Source organism: Heptranchias perlo, chromosome 6, assembly GCF_035084215.1.
Source record: "Heptranchias perlo isolate sHepPer1 chromosome 6, sHepPer1.hap1, whole genome shotgun sequence".
NCBI classification, from domain to species: Eukaryota; Metazoa; Chordata; class Chondrichthyes; order Hexanchiformes; family Hexanchidae; genus Heptranchias; species Heptranchias perlo.
Genome location: NC_090330.1, coordinates 49396989 through 49422115, shown reverse-complemented (window position 1 = coordinate 49422115; position 25127 = coordinate 49396989).

Sequence of the window (25127 nt, the reverse complement as noted above, 5' to 3'; positions counted from 1 at the left end):
CATGGAATGTAAAAGGCCCCTTTACTATTGTTATGGCCCCTTCATGTGGAGATAGCCCCTTTGATGCCTAGAAACAGACATCCTTAATGGTCCTGATGTTTCCACTTTTGATTGCTTTAATGGTTTCAAATTCCTTTCTTACACCATTTGACCATACGCTGGATGCAATACCACTTGATGTTTCACAACTCCCAGCTCTTTGAACAGACTACCAGCTAGGAATGAAAGAGCCAATACCTTTACACACCTATTATTGCTTTCCCAATCCGAAGCCTTTGATGCATGCCCTTGTTGCCTTTTCTTACAATACCCCTAGTTGTGTTGAAAAGTTTGTGTTTCCAAAAGCCTATGTGTTTTGAAAGCCTGACAACGTTTTAAGCTCAATATGATCCATCTAGCTTATTTATTTAATAATCTAGATATCTATTTGCAGTACAATGTTCTCGATCCCAAAACTTTTCCAATGCCATCGGCGTCAGTGAGGGAAAACAGGATTTGCAAGAATAATGTTTACTACATTACTGTGTTTGCAGGTTTTTAAATGTCTTTGTTTAAAAGGGGTACAGTTAACCCTGTCCTTCAAATGTCTTTTGTTAAAAGGGTTTTGAACTGCACAGCATTACCTCACACTTCTCCGGATTGAATTCCATTTGCTACTTTTCTGCCCACCAGACCTGACCATTGATATCTTCCTGCAGTCTACAGCTTTCTTCCTCATTATCAACCACACACGGCCAATTTTTGTATCATCTGCAAACTTCTTAATCATGCCCCCTACACTTAAGCCTAAATCATTGATATACACCACAAAAAGCAAGGGTCCTAGTACTGAGACCTGCAGACTCCCACTGGAAACAGCCTCCCAGTCACAAAAACACCCATCGACCATTACCCTTTGCTTCCTGCCACTGAGCCAATTTTAGATCCAACTTGCCACTTTCTCTTGAATCCCATGGGCTTTAACTTTTTCTGACCAGTCTGCCATGTGGGACCTTGTCAAAAACTTTGCTAAAATCCATGTAGATTACATCAAACGTACTGCCCTCATCGACCCTCCTTGTTACCTCCTCAAAAAATTCAATCAAGTCAGTCAGACACGACCTTCCCTTATCAAATCCATGCTGACAGTCCTTGATTAATCCGTGCCTATCTAAAGGAGGAGCGAGAGGTAGAGATATATATTATGCGAACATGAACTCTATGATGACATAATATCCGTGTCAATATAAACTGTCTACCATCTGAACACAGCAGCATGTTACGTTTTCAGCCGAAAAATTAATGTATCTCAAGAAAAGATCATATTGCAAACTTCAGCCTACTCCATACTTGCCGTGGCATTGGCACTTTAATTAGCTGAATATTGAATTCCTTTAGTAGTTTTCAAAAGGCAATATGCAGGTATTTATGTGAGTTTGTACAATATATTTTGTATATGTGTGTGCATATATATCATTCCTTAAGCTGTTAATATAATAGTGCATCACTTAAAAATATTCCATACTGCTTTGTAAACTGGCATTACGTAATTAAAATTCAGTGTATCCTGCATATAATGAATGTTCGGTAACGTTCTGCAACACTGGCGCTTTAGAATGTTCCATTGGGAGTTAAAACCTCCCTTCACTATTAAAGTGAATATGCGACATTGAAAGCGCTTACTGCAGTGTTATAGATGCCTTGTCTGAAACGTGATTGAATACCTTTTGTGACAGATAACCTAGAACTATTGTACAAAATCAGCAGATGAGCCAACCTTTGCATAAGCCTCAGTCCATTTTTAATGTTCTTCCTTTACTCACTTACAGTTTACTTTTGCTCTAGAGACGGCATCTATTTTCACCGAACATAGAAACTATTTATCAGGAATTTAATCACGGATTGCAACAGTGCTGCAGTGTTTTTAAATCATTAAATCCCCTCCCCCCCAAGATAAACTTTCCCATCTGTAGCTGCTCAGGACCTTATACCCTTGAATCCTCCTACAGTTTGAAAAGAAGGTGTCAGTCCTTCTCCTTGTGACAGCCAATGTCATCATGTCAGGATGATCATCTTCACAGGATCATCTAGAAGGAACATTCAATTTTCCTCTCAGTGAAATGCCCCACCTATCAGCTAGCGAAGAACTGACAAAACTAATGACATATACGGATTGGTGGGTTGGAATGTCAGTCCCTTACGGAACAAACTGACAACAGCTAAGTGTCTTAACCATGGTGCTGCTGGAGTCTCTTAAGGAAGATAAATGACGAGAATAATTCCATGATTTTTCTGTTCTTTAAATAATTTTGTAAAATATGGATTATACTTTTTAAGATTTCACGTTAAATTATATATGTTTTTAAGAAAGGGACATTGATTTTTTAAGTTATGCCTCCTTTGCTGTAGGGATTCACCATTCAATCAGGTTTTACTTCAGAAACCACAAACTGAGTAATTCTTTGACCTTGAATGTTATGTATCAAACATATATTGATTTAATTTAGTGCAACCTATGGCTAACAGCCTTTTAAGATATGTATATTTTGTTTTATTTGATATATTTCAAAATGACTTGAGGAAATAATTTGAAGAAGAATAACATAATTAATTTTGACTTGCCTCAGTATAATCGTTAGGTATCAAATGGACAAGAGTGTCCTTCAGCCGTTCACTCACCTTCAGAATGTGACTATCATATCTAAATTCTGATACGGCACTGATTCTAATCAGTGGATTCTATTATAGGCCTTTAAGCAAAAATAAACTGCTGATGAAGACCATAAAAATAAATGAGCCTTATCGCTTCTCAGCATCTTAGTGCTTCCCTAGATTTCCTGTGTGAGCCTGAATGGCAGACAATGACTCGGAGATTGTGTGTCTGTCAGATAATGAAAAAAATAAATGCATCCTCAAAAGCAACCATCAGCCATGCATTAATTAGCTGGAGCGTTGACTGCTCCTGATGTGATGTTATTAATTTGTAGAATAGGTGTGAAGCAAAGCTGCTGTTCCTTCTTAACCGTACAACCATCATTTTGATTATTGACAGTGGGTCAAGCCTGTTGGCTCTTTGATATTCTGCTGCCTGTGCTGTGTGAGTATCCGTGTGTTATTTTGCAAGATATTAAGTATTGAAGAGAAGTCTTGTCTTATTCAGACTTTAAATGAAAATGAAAAGTTATTACAGGCAGTTTTAAAAAAAAATAAAAATGCCAGAGAAAGAAAGCAAAGGGCTCGATTTTTGGATGTCCGAGCGGGTGGGTTCGTGACAGAGGGGCTCCGAAAATTGGGGATTCCCGGGGCGGGTCTGGAGCCTGGCTCCAACCCGCCCACTTCCGGGTTCCCCAGTGACACGCTTAGATGCACGCGCAGCCCCCGCATGCGGGACTCCCGCCGGCATCCCACTTAAACCACTTAATTTGATAGTTCAGGTCGTTAGCAGACCTGATTTGTAGGATATTTTAGGAGGGGTGGGATTTTCATCTAAACTGAGAGTGTTTCCCCGACTGGGGGAGACATTCCTAGTTGAAATGGACGTGTTGCAGCCACCAGCCTGTGGCAGCTGCAAAGGTCCATTTGACAGGTTGTGGGGGAGACCCTCACTCATTGCAGGAGGCCACACTGTCACTTTGGACAAAGTTTGGTCTTCACCACCCTCCTCCCAACACTAAAATTCACAAACTTGCAACCTCAACCCTGGTGTGCAGAAAACATTTACCTGCCTTGCGGACCCCCTCAAACGTACATCTTCCGGATGGGGGCCACCATAGCTGCAGTCATGACCTCCTCGGAGGACGAACAGCATCACCAGCCTCGCCGGCCACGCCGTCCACCTCTGACACATGGAGCTCCACAACACAGTGCTGTGACACATCTACCTGCACAGCAGGAGGGAGGGCAACTGCAGAGAGAGATGCGTCGCAGAGGGCACTACCCTCGCGACAGGGTCCACAGACCGAGGCTCTGCTTCCTGGACCTCTCTGAGCAGCAGTGCACACGGAGGCTCAGAGTCACTTGACATGTAGTCGTGGACATCTGCATCCTCCTTGATGCCGAGCTGCTTCTGGCTGGCCCGAGCACCATCTTCTTACCTGTCGCTGTCAAAGTCACCAGTGCCCTCAACAACTTCTCCTCCGCATCCTTTCAGTGTGTCACCGGGGACATCGCCGACGTCTCTCAGTCGTCTGCACAAAAGAGCCCTGCAAATACACCGACACCCACTCTGCAGTGACACAATGGGTGGCATCAGTTGAGGGTCTTCATGGCGATCCTCAGGAAACCAGACAAGATTTTCAAAAACGTGGCCGTTGTGGTGATCACAATTTTTAATGATTTTTTGCCAAACAAATGAAAATAAATCAAAAACATGACATTTTTTCTTACACCCTTGTGCATCGCCTTTGTACTCACAAAACCTTTGCCTTACGTTTACGGGAACCCTTACGTGGTGCTACCCCTGTGGCTTCAGCAGAGGTAGTGGCAGGTTGCTCTTGTCCATGCCCTGACCGATGAGATGCTGTGCGCGGACACCCTCTGGGTTTCGGTGCCCCTGAGGGCCCCTCCAAAGATTGCTTCACCTGCACCTGGAGAGGGTGCAGCATTGCGGATACTGGTTGAGAGGGGGGCAACAGGTGAGACATGGTAGCGCTTTGAGTGACGTCCCCACTTCCATGTCCCCTTTCACCATCATCCCTCTCCTGGCCCAGGCCCACATCACTCCTTCCACCCTGCTGGACGACAGTTTGGAGGACTTTTATGAAGCCTTGGAAGGCCAGTTGTAATGTATCTGTCAGCCTGCTTAAGGCGGCAGAATGTTGCTCACCCTGAATCCGAACGGCTGTTGTCAGGGTCTGAATGGACTCATTGTTGAGCCGTGCTTGAAGCTCAATGGAGGCTAGCCTTTCCTCCATCGCAGACATTCCCGCACCTACCCGCGACAGTATCTGAGATGCCTTCACGCCCCTGTGACAGTATTCCAATCATGCAGGAGTTGGACTCCTCCATCCTCTATGCGATTGTGGAGAGTGCGTGTGGCAACTGTTCCAGTATCTTGGCAATGTGCTGCTGCCCCTCGATGACTCTCCTTTTCACGGCTGGCCCCCAGGGTTCAGCATCTGGATCCAGCTGAGCAGAGCCTGGAGAAGAGTGCTCCCACCGATGCTTGTGCACTCCCAGTCTTAGCATCTGCCATGGACAAGCACTCCAGCGTCCGGCTTATTTCGAGTGCCTGCTGCTCCGCATCTGATAAGACCACCTGGTGTGGCGGGCCCCCTCCGGTCCTTGCCCACTCCCTGGCATTCTGGCATCTCTTCTCTTATCAAGGCAAAACATAGAGGCGTGATTGAGTGATGGTTGCATGGCGACCCGCTGCATGCATTGGTGTGGGTGGGGGTGAGCGTGAGGGAGATGCGTGGGAAGGTGCGTGTGAGACATCGCCATGAGATTGTATGAGGATTGGGTTGCGTGGTAGTGTTCGAATGGGAACTGGGGCGGTGAGTATGTGCAGGCAAGGTGAGGATGATAGTTGAGTGGATGTGAGGAGTGATGCGAGAGCGTTGTGGTGGTGGTGGAAGTGATGTGGAAGACAGAGTGTGGGAGAATGCGTAAGTATACTGGCTGACCTGGTTGGGTCATTAAATCACTTCCTGCACTGGACCCAGGTTCTGGACACATTGCCGCTGCTGGTGACTTCCTCGGCCACCGTCAGCCAGGCCTTCTTGGTGGTGAAGGGAGGACACTTCCTCCCATCCGATGGGAAAAAATTTCCCTCCTCCTCCTCACCCCATCGAGCAGCTCCTGGAGTGAGGAGTCAGAGAACCTTGGAGCAGCCTTGCCTCTGGCCTGCTCCATGATCCTAAATTGGTTGTTTGCTGCAGGAGGAGCATTGGAGGACTGCCCCTTTAAATAGGGCTCCTCCTGCTGACAGCCTGTGATGCGGGTGTGCAGTGCGCCCACTGCGCAGGTCTAGAACGGGAAACCCGGAAGCCAAGGTAAGTGCCTTCAATTAGGCTTCGATCGCATGCGGAGCACACCGATTTCATTGGGCGCGTTACCCACGCGCCCAGTCGACCCCCCGCTGCCAACCCGCCTCCCTCCTAATATCGAGCCCAAAGTCTTCAGAAGGACTTCCTTTGATGGCAGATTTTACCACAGAGTGTACTTTGCATAATTAATTTTAAATATTTCCCTCTTCGTTTAACAAAAGATAACATAACATTTCAAATGTATGGAACAATAACTGTCACAGCTCCAGATTTGGAAAGTGATACAAAAATGTGGAAATCAGCATACTAACAGTCGTTACTATTTTATGTTTCAACTCTCTCCTTTTGTTTCCCTTTTCCAGTTTAAAAAAGATGTTCTGCCGAATTTGATTTCTCTCTTATTTCTTCCCTTTTGTTTGCTTTCCTATTCCTGGTGTTCTCCGTTTTAAAATTTATTGACTTAATTTTCTGGAAATGGGCAGACAGTGGTTGCAGCGCGACAGTCATATTAAACTTATTAGTTATTAAAGTTATTAAAATTGTCTCGGAACCCACAGGACTGTAACAGGTATTATTTGTCACCACCTTGGTTTTTGAAAGAGATTGGATGACACAGTTGATTTCTTTTACCCGCACAGACCTAGGTACGATTCTGACTTAGATTGATGAGATGAAGGTTCTCCCTCAGGTATGACTCTGAATGTAACAAATAAAATGAGTTTGGACAGTCTCAACCAGTTGCTGGTAAACACAAGTACACACAGACCAACAACCAGAATTGGTATTGAATTAAATAACCAGACTAACCCAGAAAAACCATGAGGATGGTACATAGGATGGAACTGTCTCACAAATGTTCATAGGGCCTATATTTAAAATTGTACTATACTAATGTATGTGCTTTTGTTTCTAAACCTTACAGGTTTCATAAATATTCTATCTCACTACATTCCTAACCAAATAAATGTGTGAACTTTGTTAACTTTGCCAGTTCATTTTTAGAGCAAGCTAACTGAAATATTGTGATTTCATGGTATTTAACTTCAAAACCAGCTTTAAAATCGGTTAATGTAGATGTAACTTTACTCTGCATTTAACTTGATTTGTATCTGAACTAGAAGTGACTGGCATAGAATCTGTATAAAAATGTATGGAATTCTTGTTTGCCAACATCCGTCTGCCATTTACCAAAGCAACTCCTGATGTGAAGAGTTTTTTGGTGAGCTTCTCTACAGTAAAATAGTAAAGATGCATGGGGACCTTTAGTTTACAATACCCAGATTTTAACCTGCACATAATTTAGAAACAGTTTTGCAAGTCACAAAACTTTTTTTGTGCTAAATTTAAGGTCAACAATCATACCAAATTTGGACTGCGTTGATGATGTGATGTTTGACCTAAAACAACTGCAAGCTCTTCAACTCGATAGTGTGCATAAATTAGGTATGAGTTTGTTTTAGGGCCTTTGGTAGAATGTTTTCAAAGTTGAACTTTTAGAAAATATGATCAGAAAATTATTTCCCATTGGAACATAATGGTGTCTGCAATGCTAAGACTTGAACTAGAATTTGAAAAAAGGCAGGCATAATGAAATTTGGAATTGTTATATAACAGGGAGACAACAAAGTTATGGAATATGCTAGTTGATCTTAACATAACTGGCAAAAAATCTGGGGGAAAATGAGAAGAATTTTTTTTACGCAGCGAGTTGTTATCATCTGGAATGCACGGCCTGAAACAATGCTGGAAGCAAATTCAATTTAAATTTCAAAAGGGAATTGGATATATACTAGAAAAGGAGAAATTTGCAGGGCTATGGGGAAAGAGCAGGGGAGTGAGACTAATTGGAAACTTCTTTCAAAGATCCAGCACAGGCACGATGGGCCAAATGGCGTCCTTCTGTGTGATTCTATGATCGGTAATGGCATTGCTCCTGGGTCATGTGGGGGCCTGTCTGCATGTTTTGCTGGAGGACAGTGTATGTATTGTGGAGAGTGGCCTCACACTGGATCCTGGAAATTGTATTCATTTTTGGTACAATCCCCAGGGTGTGAGCAGATTATTTTTTTATAAGTGAATTTCCCACGGTTTTGCTCACTAATCAAATGTATAAGTTCACACTAGAGCTCAAATTATAAATAAATATAGGCATTAATGTCATTATTAGTTGAGTGAGCAAACTATTAAATTATACAATACATTAAATATATAGATTATTTAAATTGTTAATTTAAATTAATAAACTTAACCAGTAACTCAATTACTAGATTCAATTCGCTTATTAAATTCAGTTAGTAAGGTTAACTAATTAATAATTTCAGTCAGTAACTTGCATATATTCAATCAGTTCAAACTTAGGTAGAAGATTTCTTCTGTGTGCTCGATGTAGCAAAATTGTAAACCCATTCTTTATAAATGTGTTTGATTTTATTACAGTTTGTGCACAGAGGAGATATTTTTCCTTAATTATTAAATTCAGTCAGTAACTTAATTATTAAATTGCACAGTATTGCATAGAGAATATAACAATACATTGAATATGCTCAGAATGGCCTTTACACATCCATGCTCCTAGGGCTCGATTTTACCACCCGCTATCGGGTGCGTTCTCGGCAGGGGGGCCCTGAAAATCGGGAAATCCAGGAGCGAGACCAGATCCCGCCTCGATCCCGCCCACTTCCGGGTTCCCCGCTGACGCGCCGGCGTGTGCGCGCAGCCCCTGCTGGTGGGAATCCCGCATGCAATTAAAGCCAGCGGGATGCCACTTGACAATATTTAGTTAGGTATTTCAGGTCATTAACTGACCTGATTAAGGGACTATGTGGGATTTTTGAACAACATGGGACTGTTTCCCACACTGGGGGAAACACTCCCAGCTCAAATGGATGTGTTGCAGCTGTCAGCCTGTGGCAGCTGCAAAGGTCCATTTGACAGGTGGGGGGGGGAGACCCTCACCCATTGCAGGAGGCCACTCTTGTCACTTGGGACAAAGTTTGGCCTCCACCACCCTCCTCCTGACGGTCAAAGTCACCAACCTGCACACTTACCCCGGGGTCCGGAGACATGTACCTACCTTGCGGACCCCCTCAGATGTACATCTTGCAGATGGGGGCCGCCGTAGCTGCAGTCATGACCTCCTCGGAGGGCGAACAGCATCACCAGCCACACCAGCCTCGCCATCCACGCCGTCCACCTCTGACACGTGGAGCTCCACAACAGAGTGCTGTGACACATCCACCTGTACAGCAGGAGGGAGGGCTACCGCAGAGAGAGATGCGTCGCAGAGGGCACTACCCTCGCCAGAGGGTCCACAGACCGAGGCTCAGCCTCCTGGACCTCTCTGAGCAGCAGTGCACACGGAGGCTCAGAGTCACTCGACATGTAGCCATGGACATCTGCAGCCTCTTTCATGCCGAGCTGCTCCTGGCTGGCCCATGCACCATCTTCCTACCTGTCGCTGTCAAAGTCACCACTGCCCTCCCGAACTTCTCCTCCGCAGCCTTCCAGGGTGCAACCGGGGACATCGCCGATGTCTCTCAGTCGTCTGCGCAGAAGAGCCCTGCAAATACACCTACACCCACTCTGCAGTGACACAATGGGTGGCATCAGTGGTGGGTCCTCATAGTGATACCCAGGAGCAGGCATTATTGCACAAACCGGACAGGATTCGCGAAGACATGGCAGTAGTGGTGCCAATATAATGTGTGATGTGAGTTGTTCTGAAATTCAATATAAGTAACACCCATGACAAACCCTCAAACACCCTTGTGCATCCCCTTCATGCTCACGACACGTTTGCCTTACGCTGCCTACTGCACATATGTGATGCATGCCCTGTGGCTGCAGCACTGGTGGTGGCAGGTTGAGTGAGGCTGGCCGTGAGAGAGATGCACGAGAGGGTGAGTATGGGATAGAGCCACGAGATTGTATGAGGATAGGGTTGCGTGGTAGTGGCGGGGTGAGTACTGGTGAGGTGAGTAAGTGCAGGTAAGATGAGGATGGGGTTTGAGTGGGTATGAGGGGTGATGTGACAGAGTAGTGTTGGCAGTGCCGAAGGAGATGTGGGGTGGGGGCAGTGATGTGGCAGACGGAGTGTAGGGGAAGGACTACGTGTACTCACTGTGGCTGACCTACTGAGGTCATTGGACCGCCTCCTGCACTGTGTGCAGGTGGGCGATATGTTGGTGGCGCAGGTGACCCCCTCTGCCACCTCGAGCCAGGCCTTCCTGGTGGTGGAGGCGGGCCGCTTCCTCCCGCCCGCCGGGTGGAAGATCTCTGTCCTCCCCCTCCTCCTCACCCCATGTATTGATACCTGGGGTGAGGCATCATTAAACTGGGAGCAGCCTTCCCCCTGAGCTGCTCCATGCAGTCATCTTTGCTATTGGTTGCAGCATCTGTCAGTGGAGGACTGCCCCTTTAAATAGAGCACCTCCAGCTGACAGATCTTACTGCGCATGTGCAGCCCGCCCGACGCGCAGATCAGCAGCGTGGAGCCCGGAGGAGCAGGTAAGTGGATCCAATTGGTGGTTTGCCTGCTACGGTCGTCCGGGAAACCCACTAATTTCACCGGGCGGGTTACCCACACGCCCGCTAGCCCATCCGCCGAGAACCCGCAGCCCTGCTAAAATCGGGCCCCTAGTCTCTCTCATTTTTAAATCCCAAGCTTTTATTATCTATATTCTAAGGCTATTAATATTCAAACTCCATCCCCCTTAATCTTGACATTCCTTGTTCTTAATGTCCACATCAGATGTGTACATACTACACATAACTTTTATCTGTATGATTTATGTAATTTTGAATCATTGTAATTGCCATAGAATGTGTACATTGCCCTATGTAGATGTCAGCATTTGTGGAGCATTTATTTTCAAAAATGTGCAACTCCATCAACAAGAACAACAACTCGCATTTATATAATGCTGTTAACATAGAAAATCATAACAAGGCACTTCACAGAAACGTAATCAGCCAAAAATCAATAATGAGCCGAAGGAGGAGATATTTGGAGGGGTGACTAAAAGCTTGGTCAAAGATGTAGCTTTTAAGGAGAGTCTTAAAGGAAGAGAGAGGAGGAGAGAGAAGTGGAGAGGTCTAGGGAACAAATTTCAGAGCTTAAGACCTAAACAGTTGAAGGCATGACTGCCAATGGTGGGGCGAAGGGATTTCAGGATGCACAAGAGGCCAGAGTTGGAGGAACACAGAGTTCTCAGAGGGATGGAGAAGGTTACAGAAATAGGGAGGGGCGGGGTCATAAAGAGATTTGACCACAAGGATAGCATTGGAATTTTGAGGCTTTGGGGAACTGGGAACCATTGTAGGTCAGTGAGCACAAGGGTGATGGGTGAGTGGGACTTGGTGCAGGACAGGATGGAGGATGGAAGGCTGTCCAGGACAGCTTTGGAATAGTCAAGTCTGAAGATGACAAAGGCATGAATGAGGGTTTCAGCAGCAGATGGACTAAGGCAGAAGTGGAGACAGGCGATGTCATGGAGATGGAAGTCGGCATCCATCTCTGATAGAGAGAATATGAGGTTCGAAGCACAACTCGGGGTCAAATAGGACACCAAGGTTGTGAACAGTGGCCAGGAATGGAGATGGGATCATTGGCAAGGTTATGGAGTTTCTCCATCTTAATTGAATACTTCTATGGGGGTAATTTTAACCCCCCAGGACAGGCGGGGGGAGGGGGGGGGGTGATTAAAATTTTAAAAATGGGAAATCTGACCCCAACCCGCCTCCAACACGCCCGCTTCCGATTTTAACGGAGGCGGGTTTGAGTACGGCCAAGCAACCCGCTCTCGAGAGGCTGGTCCATCATTATAATATGTTAATGAGGGTGCTTTCATGAGATTTTGGCAGTGATTTGAAATTAACGCCTCCTGCACAGGTTTCCCAGGACTCGGGAAACTCAGCAGTAAAATGGAGGTAAGATTGAGCAGCATTTCATGGGGCTGGTTAAAGGTCAGGTGTCTTGATATGAATAAAGGGTCAGTGCCACCAGAGACATATTGAGGGTGGTCCCAGTCAGTTGCATATAAATGCATAAGGCAGGCGACGCATGGATTCTTTGCCAGAGTATCCACTTATGTCTACTTCCCATGTGATGACAACAGCCAGACTTTGATTTGCGTCTCTGGCTGGCTTCCCATGGGTACAGGGTGAGGTTGATTGCACACACGTGACAATCTGAGGACCACCAGGTCAACCACAAGGGATTTCATTCCTTCAAAGGGTAGCTGGTGTGCAACCACAAGAAAAGGTTCATGCAGGTCTGCGCTAGATTCTCTGGGAGCTGCCATGATGCTTCCATTCTGCAGCAGTCCAACATTCTCAACCGCTTCGTACCTGGAAGTAAACTTAAGGGGTGGCTGCTAGGTGACAAAGGATATCCCCCTCAAATGTGGCTGATGACACCTGTGAGGAATCCCACCAATGAAGCCAGAGAGCGCTACACGTTGGCCATATGACCACCAGATGTGTCATCGAGCAAGCCATCGGCATGCTCAAGATGCCCTTCAGGTGCCTGGACAGGTCTGGAGGCAGCCTTCGGTACTCGCCAGCGAGGGGGTCTAGAATTACCGTGGTGTGCTGTGTTCTGCAGAACATTGTGCAGCAGTGAGGATTCGAGGTAGAATGTGCTCATCACTCTTCATCTGATGACGAACCCAATGAAGAAGAGGTGGAGGAGGAGGAATGTGAGGAGGAGGAGGAAGATGAAGATGGGGCACCCAACACTAGTCCAGCCGCTCACATTGCTGCTCATGACGCTGGTAATGCCGTAATAGCTCGAAGGTTCAGTTAGTCGCTTAGACTGGACCAAAGTAACTATCACATCCCCGCCCCCCACCCCTCCCCCATTCACACAAAGCAGTCCTGTAACCAACCATCCACCCATTGCACATCCCCCAATTAGTCCCGTCAATTCATGTCTTCACATTCATCATCAAGCAACTGAAAAGGCGAGTTGCCAGTCGGCACACAAGAATGGGCAACACGGGGAAGTGGTGCAAATTAATAAATTTTATGTGAGGTAATAACAAAGGGAAATTTATGAACATAACATTTTCATACACACCCACTCTTGGTGAATTACAAATTTTTTTTCTTCGTTTGTCTACCGCTCCTCTGTGGTGCAACCCCTGTGGCTTCGGCTGTGCTCTGAATGCTGAGATGTTCTTGGCCGATGACCTCTGGGTTTTGGAGCCTGTGAGGGCCCTGCCAAGGACTGCTCCACCTGCACCTGTGTAGGGGCAGAGTGGGCCATCGGGCGATGAGGCAGCATGTCAGGTGCGGGGCGGGCGGGGGGGGGGGGGGGGGCGGGTGGCAACGGATGAGACGTGGGAGCGTTTTGAGTGGAGTTCCCACTTCCATGTCACCTTTTGCCATCCTCCCTCACCTGGGCCAGTGGCACATCACTTCTACCACTCTGCTGGGGAGCAGCTTGGTGTAGATCAGTGACGCCATGTAAGGCCACAGATAAGGTATCCTGTCATCCTGTAAAAGGCAGCAAACATGCTGGCATCCAAAGTCTGCATGGTAGTGGTCATGGCCTGCATGGACTGGTTTGATTGCCGCAATTGAAGTTCCACGGATGCGGCCACTCTCTCCATGGCAGACATTCTCGCAATGGCCTATGACACCAAGCCACAAATGTTCGAGCTGGACTCCGCCATCCTTTCTGCTGTTGTGGACAGTGTGCATGGCAGGTCTACCACTATCTCGCAAATTTGCAGCTGACAGGCGGGAAAGTGGAGTTGAGGTCTAAGATCAGTCATGATCTTATTGAATGGCGGAGCAGGCTCAAGGGGCCGTATAGCCTCTTCCTGCTCTTATTTCTTTTGTTCTTATGACCCTCTATGATTATTCTTTTCATCAATGGCCCCCGGGATTCAGCACCTGTGTCCAGCTTGGAAAGGAGTGCGCCCTCCGACATGGACTCCGCACAGCTGTTCCTGCCACCAGTGTCTGCTCGTGCTTGTGTGAACTGTGAATCACCAGGTGACAACCCAACTAGCTGTCAAACAGGACCCACCACAGTGCGAATATTTGCGCTGGTGCCTGTTAGTACATCCTGTGATGGTACACCCTCAGAAGGAATCAGGTACTCCGAGAAATCGTGCTCAGGAAAGTCAGAAGACTGCTGCTCTAAGCGCGAAGGCCCTGGAGGAGCAAAGAACCGGATATGAATTAGTACTGGCAATGTAAAAATGTTGCCACTCAGCATAATTACACTTATCATATTTCACTCATTGCTGAAATCAAGTCAACATGACAGTCTTGTATGAGATGAGAGTCAGAGATATTTTTAATTCTGTCACCGGGCAGCTGCGAAGTCCCAGTCTCTCCATTTCCGATGGTCAGGGACTCGCGAAATGCGGAAGTACACCGGACATTCCGACACGCCAAATGTCCGCCAGGTTTCGCACCCGCCGTCGCCACCACCCCCCGTCCCCCCGGCTCAGAACCCATTATTATTGGGCCCCATGAATCTACAAATGCGTAGAAATTATTTCAGTGTTAACTCTGACATTGCTGCATTCTGGGAGTTATAGTTCACCATACTGCGTGCTAAGTGTCGTATGCACTTGTTGATTGAGTCTTTTTAAGACTTATTTTCAGTGATATTTAGTGGGGTGGGTGAGGAACTAATATGGCTGCTCAAAAGATTTGGGGGCAGGGTGGATTCAGAGACATAACTGGCGAGCATTTAAGTTGGCTTGAATTTCACATTCTCTAAAAAGCAGACTTTCAGCATGCTTCATGGTCTGTTGACACATTGGCATATAATATGGATACTGTAAAACAGAATGTCAGTAAATCTTTATTCCAGTCCACATTCATTTTTTGTAAACAATTTTACACACATGCCATTCCATATGACATTAGAACGTGGCAGAATCAAATTTTCAGGATTAAAAAATAAATATACAACTGGCCTTGATAGGTTATGATCAGCACTACAAATGTTTATCATATCTCTATACTGGTCAGGAAATTTTCTATTTATAATCGAGCATTTATTCCAACTGAAAAAGGTAAACTTTAGGAGTATTTTTGTAGTTTATTTTGACAAAGGAAATTACAGGAAACTGCCTGATGATGTAATTTTATTTTTGTTCATACCAACATTACAATGTTTTCAGACCCAGTTTGCATATTCAACTTAAACCAGGCAAATAATGAGATTTCCTCATAACTGAGTAATCCAAGTCCTTGTTTTTGTAACTAGGAGGGTGTGGACCATATTATTCAAGATAATATGGGCGAATTTCTTCAGGGCTTCTCCCATTCCTCTGCTGTAATGTTGGCGGAGATTTGGCAGAAACCCCGTTTACGTCAAAGTTACAGCGACAGAACGGGAGAAGCTCCGATGAAATTCACCCCCACGATGTTTCTGATGTATGCTGATTCAGTTTCATTTCTCTATGTAAATTTGATCATTTGGACCCAAATTACAGATGCAAATTAGGTCTGAAAACAGACTTGCCCCTTCGAGTAAAAACTACTAATTCTCTGATTATGAAAATTGGAGAATATATTCATATTACTATTAGAAGCAGCATATTAAATTATAGTCTTATAGATTTTATTATATACCCAAATTAAATGAATTATGAACAAGACTTCCCCCTGTAAGTGAAACTACACTGCACTCGACATCTGCTTCTCCGAAGCCCGTGTCAGGAGGCCCTCACTATTTTCTGGTATGGGCCTCAGTTGAATGCAGCTGGCGAGCTCTGGGTGTCAAATGCTGCAGCACGCTGGAATTTGTCTGGTTCCCATGCTGAATCAGACAGTAGGCCGGGCCTGGATTGGTGGCGGGCAGCAGTATTTTTGTGGACCCCATAAATATATCTCTTGGCCTTCTCTAAAGCGACCACCATCAATTCCTTTAAGGACCATAGGTTAGGGCGCTCGCCTCGTACAAATGGGTAGAGTATACACAGTGCATGCCCTGCCCGTTTGTATCTGAAAATTGCCAGGATCTCGATTTGCATACGTAAGCAGCATCCCGCCCAGAACAAGTGGCCGTGCTGCTCGTCTATTTACAGGCCCGCCTGAAAGTTGCATCAAACAGGCCTTGGGTGTCAAAGGGGTGACCAGGGCGCTCCCCCAACCCCCTCCCCATTTTTCAACTGCCGGCCCGCAGTATTTCAGGCAAAAAATAGACAGCTGACAGTTGGAAACTGTTCCCACGGAGTAGAGATCTATTGCTATCAAACAAGAAATTGGTGTTTTCTGAAAAGTAAAGGAGGCAAAATACACAGACACGGTTGTCATTATTTATGGAAAAAAATTTGAATATGGAAAATCATAAGCAAATGATGAGTCCATTAATTCTCCCTCTTTTCCACCTCTTCCTTCAATAAGATGATGCTGCCACATATTTGGAGTTAATTACTCTTTTTATATTCTAATTTTTTTAGGTTCAGTGCCTCACCTCACTTGCAAAGGTAAGTCTTCATTCCATATGTTCTAGAGAGTGTTTTCACTCGCCCAGATATCTAAGTAAATCAGCAGTAATTCCAGGATCAAATAAAGAACTTTCTTCACTTTATTTTGGCTTACTGGCTTTATCATAAGCCCTCAAGTGACATTTCTTGATTTCAGGAGGTGGCAGAATGATATAACACTAGTCCATGACTTGGGCTTTAACTGCCAAACAAATTTATTAACCAGTAAAAGAATAAATGAACAGTGGCAATGGCACAACGTAGATTTTAGTGTAGTTATTAAAATTAACTCTCTCCTTGAGGGAGCAAAAAACAAATAGACATACCTGCTGCACTGAATTATATACTCTCACCTGATTGATTTTTTTTCCTTTTATTCCATCCGTCCATGGAAGCTATCTAGCTTAATTATAACTTTCTGAAGGCTTCGGGCACACTCCCCAATTTGAACCAGCCAAGCTGAGAAATACTTTGAGGAAGACAAAATTAAATAACTGTTTTGAATTAAAACAAAAATAGCAGCCAATCAAACACTCATTTCAACAAATCCCACAAGCTGTTTGTTCCAAGTTGAATTGAATTGTTTGCTCTTCCCTCATTCACCTGGCTGAGATAAAAAGATTAAAATCTATAATAGTTGTATCAAAATGAACTAGGGGATTTTTTCTGAGGACCTGGCTTTTAATTCCGTATTTACCATGGCAGAATTGAAGAAGCTGATATCATGTTGAATAATATTCATTTTTTTAATAATTATAACCAGGATAAAATCATTTTGATCATTGGTTGCCATTAACATCACCATCAGGTTAACACATTTTAAAAGATCTGGTGGTATACTTTTGCCAGAGGAGAAAATCTGTAGAAGTACTTCCCGATCTAAATTCATTCACCAGGAATTTCCTTGGGAGTTCTCACGATCGGCCTCCGTAACTTCGGCAGAAGATCGATGGAAACTCCATTTACACAATCTATTCGGGGTTTCCACCAATCTTTTAAGAGGTAGCCAATCATGGTTAAAGTCAAATTACAAATTTGACTCAAAAATGATGCTCAAAGTTAATTTGGAGTCAATTGCATTGAACACCTGCATGGCTCCCTATGCATGAACTTTCTTTTTGTTGCAGAAAATGGACCTAACAATTTACATGTTACCTAGAAATTACAACATAGAAACAGCTCATTCGGTCCAACTAGTTCATGGTGTTTATCCTTCACATGAGCAGTAGTCCTAATCTCATGAACCCGTACTTATTCCTCTGTCCTTAACCACTTATCTAACCTATTCTTAAATGCTGACATAGTCCCTGCTTCAAGCACTAACTCTGATAATGCATTCCATTGCTTCACAATCCTCTGTGTGAAAAAGTTTTCTCTGTTCGCTGTACTAAATCTCTTGAATTTAATTTTATATCTATGTCCTCTCATTCTAGACTCCTCAATCACTGGAAACACTCTTTTTCTATCTGATCTGTCCCATCCATTCATAATTTTAAAGATCTATCATGTCATCCCTCTCGTATCAGGCAGCATCTGCGCTGTACCTTCTCTATTGTCTCAACTTCCTTCCTATGGCGTGCATCACAATTCTGATTATTATCTGAGTGCTATACACGGTTCCATATTCACGAGAGTTTGTAATGTTTCTTTTAGCTCACAAGACAAAGAGAGGTAGTGCCGGAGACATAAAAAATGAGCTCCAGAGAGTATATTATTCTGATTTTGAGCTAATATAACAACCTTTATTCAAAGCCAGTGCACACTTCAGCTGGAAATGAAGGCTTCTCCATAGTTAAGTGTGTTCAGGGTGTTGACTTGCTTTCTACAACTATCGGAGGTCAATTCTTCAGCCCATGAATATTTAATTATCTAAGGGGAGTTCTGAGATTTTCGGTCATAAATACCAGAAGAAATCTCAGCGTGTAAAAAGGTACCATCTTTTTATCAGTTTCTGTGAATTCCTTATTATTCTGTACTTTTGGACATGATTTTAAATGGGAAAGATGGGTGGGTTGGGGGGAATAAAAATTTAAAAAATCTAAAACCCGCCCCCAACCCGCCCACTTCCGGTTTTCAGAGAGGTGGGACGAGGGGTGGGCGACTAACCCGCTCTCAGGAAACGGGCCAGTCATTAAAAGCCTTCAAGGAGGCCCCGGGCCTTCATTATGACAGATTTTTTGGGGGCTGGGATTCCCTGGCCTTTGGATTCATGTCACGTGAGAGGAGGCGAGAAAGCTCGAAACTGTAGGTAAGTGCCTTTGTAGCACAGCTTGTGGGCCCAGAGGAGCAGGAGTGCTTCCCCCAGGCCCAACAAGCCAACCTGCAACGATCCTACAAACAGAATCGACCCCGCCCCCCCCCGCACGATCTCCGACCCCCCCAACGCTCTCCGACCTCTGCGATGACCCCCGACCCTGGATGACTGACCACCCCCGATGACTGACCACCCCCCCTCTGATGACTGACCCCCAGCTGGTGACCACCGATGACTGAGCCCGTTCCCCCCCCCCCCCCCCCCACCACATCTAACACTTACCTGTTCATGTCCTCTTCCTTCCTCTTCTCCCGTCCGACTGAGAGCCAGGCTGGCTTGTCGGGCGGGAAACCGTCAAAAAAAAAGACATCCTTACGTCAAAATTGCATGGATATCTGGGAAACCCATACTTACGGGTTACCCGACAGGAATTACCCCCCCGCCCGCACCCCCGACAAAATCATGCCCTTTGAGTTAGTAATGGCAGTTGGTGGATACTGAGGTATCATTGCCTGCAATTATTAAAGCTGCAGTCTCCTACACCGTTGAATAAAAGTAGACACGTTTCAGCAGTACGTATTAAGCTGAATGTTTTTGCTAAGATAAAATGTATTTCTAATTTCGGAAACTGAAGTTTTACACTGGTGGGTACAAAAAAGGGTAAAAAAATAATTTTCCCACACTAGCGTCCTTTACCTATAAATAACATTTTACCAAATTCAAAACTAAAATAAATGTGTTCAATGAGACGACTAAGTAAATAGTATGCGGCTTTTTCTTATTGCGGCAGCATGATGCTCGTGATTCCAGAGAAAGAGGCCAGAAGACGTACTTTTACTTTTAAGAAAAACGTTCAATCGGTTGTTTAAATAATATTATATCTTATCAAATTCCAAAATGGTTATGTACACCTAATGGTATGCTACTGAACCACCCAGACCAGGAAGATTGAAGATACCTGGTCCTGGTCTTTAGCTGAGCTCAGCCTGGATAGTAGTAGAGCAGCTGTAGCTGGTTTCAGAGACCCTGGTCTAGGTAGGCAAAGAAAATGACCAGACTGCTTGCTAACTCATGATTCCTGCAAGCAACTGCATCTTGTGTGGACATTGAGTGAAGACATGATTAGGCTTGGCTATGATATGTCCCCATAGATGTTTGAACTATTTTGCACTGTTCTCATGAGGTTGCTCAATCCTGTACTCTAAGCCCATTTCCTCAAACTACCTTTGTAGCAGAGAAAATTAAATTGTGCCACCATGATTACTGAGAGATTTGTGTATTTATCACCTGACTACCTTTGGGTCTTCACTGGAATTCCTCAAATCCTAATTCACCTGTACTTTTCTTTAGATCATTAAAATTGATTTGTTGTTCTAGGAGACAATGGACAGCATAGGATCCCAAAGACAGAACGTACGTAAGCTAGATTCTCCTAGATTAAACCTGCCTGCTTGGCAGAAACAGGGTGGGTAGGCAGTTAAAATCGCCGCAGTGACTTACCCACTGCAATCCTGCTGTCTTCCTGCAGGTTGACAAATGTAAGGAATCTTACAACACCAGGTTATAGTCCAACAGTTTTATTTGAAAATCACAAGCTTTCGGAGATTATCTCCTTCGTCATGGAGAAATCCTCCGAAAACTTGTGATTTTCAAATAAAACAGTTGGACTATCACCTGGTGTTATAAGATTCCTTACATTTGTCAACCCCAGTCCATCACCGGCATCTCCACATCATTCCTGCAGGTTGGAATTTTAACCTGCACTTTTGAGCAGGCGAACAGGACACCTGCTGAAAGGCAGCGCGGTCCTGCTTTAAATATGCAGAATGGGCCTGATGATGTCATTGGGATCTGAGTACAATTTTAACCTGAAGCCTGTGTGGGGGATGCTATCGTGATTTCCCCAGCAGGCCAACCTGGCGGCAAACAGGATCGGGGCCAGAAGAGACCAATAAAGGTGAGTAAAAATCTCGTGGGCCTCATGCTGCTGAGGGCTGGATGGCTTCTAGTCTGCATCGGGCCCTGGCTGCATGACTCCCGTCGGGTGTAAAAATCCGGGTTTGCATCTCTGTCTAAGTCCTTCAGCCACTAGTTCCTCAATAATACTATACAACCTCTTGCTCTTTTTTATTCTTTAATTCTCCAGTACTTAAAGAAGTACGAGAGAATTTTAATTACTAATATCTCAAATATATGCTTCCTGTCTCTGCAAACTGACTAAAAAGTATAGTGTAGAAATTCTTGACTCATTATTAAGTCATTATTTTTTTAACTGTGTTCCAACTCTCTATACATTTTTCTCTCCTGAAGTTGCTGATTTGAGCTGGGGTATGGTTCCACAGCGACTAGACATTGCCCAGTATGTTGCCCTAGTAACATTCTTTATGCGAGCCCAGAGTATCAGTAGGCTATTTGGCAGTAGGCAACATCAGAGCTCGATTCTGTCCTTAACTGACATATGCACGTATACACTTCCAGTAGGAATTTCTGGATAATGATCAGGAGTGCCAACCCTGGCTGATTCCTTGTTGCTCCCGAGGTCAAAGGTGCTCATGCAAATTGCAGCACACCTACTGCTGCCCAGCCGAGATTAGCTAACTCAGCACGGTCCAGCGATCAAACCTCCACCTTTTAGTCTGCATGGCACAGTGCCACATGTTTACTGAGCCGCAGGGGAGAGGGATATTTTTATTTTACCCTCCAGATAATTCCACAATTACAAAGTTGTTGAGTTACTTTGAAAATAATTCTACCAGTAGCATTTATTTTACCATTTTCTCTGCTATGAAAATTTCTGTGATGCATCTGTTTTTGTTCCAGCACACAAACACTGACACGAGAGTTATTGCATTGCAGAAATATGATTGAAAATTGTAGCCATTGGGTAAGTTAAAACTGGAAATAAAAAGGGATCGAATTAATTAGTAAAATTAGGTGAAGGTTTGTGTCTTCATCAAAACGGAGAAAATATACTTCCCTGCAACAAAAAATTGTTTACTGACACATCCATTGATTCAGTTTCAACAATGTACCAACTTTGTACTTATTTGTGTCTGTAGTCATTGATTGCAAAAAATAATTGAGAAATGTAATGTCAGCACAATATTTACGAGAAAAATATACATCTGTGTGCTTAGTAACCCCTCCCATGACAATTAGTGCAATACATTTTAGTAACGTATACAAAAAGGTATTAAATGGCAGACTTAACCTTGACAAGTAAAGGCCTATTTTAGAAGTGTTTGCATCTTCATGAAGCCACCATTATAGACTGTGGCAAAGAATAAAGAAGTGTTTGTTGAGAAATGTTTTAACCCCCTGAAATTTTCACAATTTAATTTACTCGCAAACCTTTTCACTTTTCTCAATGAGACCAGGTGCTCCGAAGTCAGAAAAGTGACAAAAAACGAAAATAATGCAACATTCTTAAACATTAACATAGTACTTAAATCTATTGGTAAGAGTGAATGCCATTTCATCCAGTGTGCAGGCCATAGCAGCCAATGTTGATTTTAAATGTCGAGCGCCATCATTGAGCCATTTATGTTTGCCATTCATAATACTGTGCTTGTGATGGCTTGTGGGGAAAAGCTTGCAATTTACATTGAAGCAATGCAGCACTGTAAAATAAATGCACTATAAATATAGTTTACTCTCACATTTCTCTTATCTCCACTCTTTTAGATATGCTAATTTCATTACCGGATTTGTTGAGTTTTTCAGTGTCGTGCCTTTGCAAAGGCTGCATGTCCTAATAATGTCCTTTTAGTATGAAGCAGAAATATGCAAACCATGAACTATTTAAATATCTTTGTTAAAATGTGGCTATGGGCAGTCCAGATACTTTGTATATTCATGGTTTGCAGCCTTCTTGGTAGAAAATGGATATTCCACTAATGGTGAGGTCTTGTTAGGGGGAGGGGTGCGTGGAGAAGAGAAGAAGGAAGTGGAGAGTGAATGACCCGAAATGCTCTCATTCACCCACTAGCAGCCAGTTACAGAGTGACATTGACAGGAACACAGGAAGAGGTGTGTGCAATGAAAGGAAATAACGAAAGAGAAAAGTAATCCAAGGTTGCACAATGCATTAGTGCACCTAAGGGTGATAGAACACGTGTTATTTTTCCATGTAATGATTCCTAACATGATCATTTCTTGATCTCTTGCCTTCAGAAGGTCAGTCAACCTGATGCATTCCTGTGCATCTTTTGGCTTTTAGTTTAAAAGGTGGTCAAGGCCTGGGAGCAGGTTGCCCTCCTCCTTTCTTGATTTGGGGGTGATATGTGGCACTGGAGGCGAGGGAAATTACATCCAAAAGTGGGGCAGGGGAACAAAATTAAATGAAGCATTTATAAAAATTGCTGTAAAACATTTAAAATTGCTGGGACTGCAAAGCTTTTATCTCCATTTATATTTCTTAAATCAGAATCATATCTTCTAAAATGTTATGGAATCCCATTTCCTGTTTTACAGTCTATATAGATATCTACTTAGAATCAACGTATTAACCTGAAATTGGTACATGCTCAGCAATGTAGCTGTCAGAGAGATGGAGTGCAGTGAATGGAAATGTCATACTGCTGCAGTAGGGGTAGCTGTCCAACTGCAATTTAGGGTCAATAGCAAGATCTGTGTCTGGTATGAGACCCGTGCCATACCTAACTCTCATTTACCGGCATTCTCATTCTTCACTTCGCACGAATTTTAAAAAATAAACCCAAACCCATGCAAGTATTTCTGCAATTATTTTGTGTTCATCATTTTTATTTGATTTAAATGTTATTTTATTGCTGTAATTTATTTACTGTTGCTAAAGTCAAGTCCAGAAAAGCCGCAGTTTGAGTAATGAAATTATGGAAAGTATGAAATTAGCCTCATTGAAAAGTAAATTACTGAAAAATGATTCTACAGATTAAAGATTCTTTAAATCAACTGAAAAAAATCTATAATTCTCTGAGTGACATTCACCAGAGAAGCCAGCAGTTTAGAAATAAGGAAGAATTTGAATTGTATTTACATCTACGAGCATAGTTTTAGCAAACAAATGTGGGGTAAATAATATTCACCTTCACAATGACTCTATGCATAAACACGTCTTTTGTTCTGGATTGATTAAATATATTCCTCTATTTATCTAATTAGGACAAACATCCAATTTAGCTATCATTTTCATTTATTCTAATGAGGTAAATTCAATTAAATTGTAAGGTTTTGAGATTCCTACCAAGTTAATCTTCTATAAGCTGCTGTGGCTGGTGTGTTGTATGAAATACAGGAGAATGTAAAAGCTACAAAAACACAAAACTGCATCTTATACAAAGAATAATTGATATTTCGGTGTGGATTGACTATTATAAGCTACCCTTGTACCCATTCTCATGATTAATACCAGTCAGTCAGAGATGGCTGGAGAAATGATAATGCTGCTGCTTCAATTTACAAAAAAGATTCCCTTTATTTCTTTTTACTTACATATCTATCTTGGATGAAAAAAATCATGTCAAAATTTTACTACACTGAATGGCATTTTACAACCTTGCATATAGCTTTACACTCAGTCTTAGCCCAATAATGTGTTAATGTATAATACAGAATGTTCATACAATTAGTATTTAATGTTCTGGAGAAGCAGAAGTTACATAATCTCATTGTTGTTTTCAGAATGTGTGTATGTGAGAGGACTTACTAACAGTTAGAATGCAGTTTATCGTCTGCATTATAAGAGTTCAAGGTATTCAGAGCCCAAGATATGTCATGGTCAGAGTATACAATTCTTTAACAGTGAAATATATGAAGTTTGCTTATAGATTATATTTTAGAATGTCCTGCTGGAGTGAAGGATCTGTGGCAGTTAGTCAGTGCAGGAGTGTGTGCTCTAGTTTGTAACACATTAAAACCTCTGCAAACGCTTTCGAAACACAATTGACCTACAAAAAATGTTTTTTAGGATTGTATTGGAAGGCCACAGATACAGGCCAGACGGAAACTTGAATGGCTCAAAGGCTCCTCTGGTGTACTGGAGCCAAATACTACAAACTGGGCAACAAGCCAAGGAAGCTCCTCATAGGTATTACAACATCAATTAAGGCAGCCTTACCTCTGACCTTTCTGAGATCAATAGAGAATTATGCCCCAGGGCCCAGTGGCTACCTTGATGAATTTTACAAGGCACTACTCTTGGAGCTTACTGCTCTCATGCTGAAACTACTCCCCCTCCCTTACACCCTTTCCCCCTCTCTCTCTACTCTCTTCCACTCTCTCCTCTCCCTTTGTAATATCACCTACATTCACTTTGTTTTTACTCTCTCTGCTGATGAAACCTTTACCCATGCTTTTGTCACCTCTAGACTTGATTTTTCCAATGCTCTACTTGTCGGCCGCACATCCTCCCCCACCATAAACTTAGCTGCCTGTATCCTGCGTACTCATCACCCTGTCCTTGCTGACCAA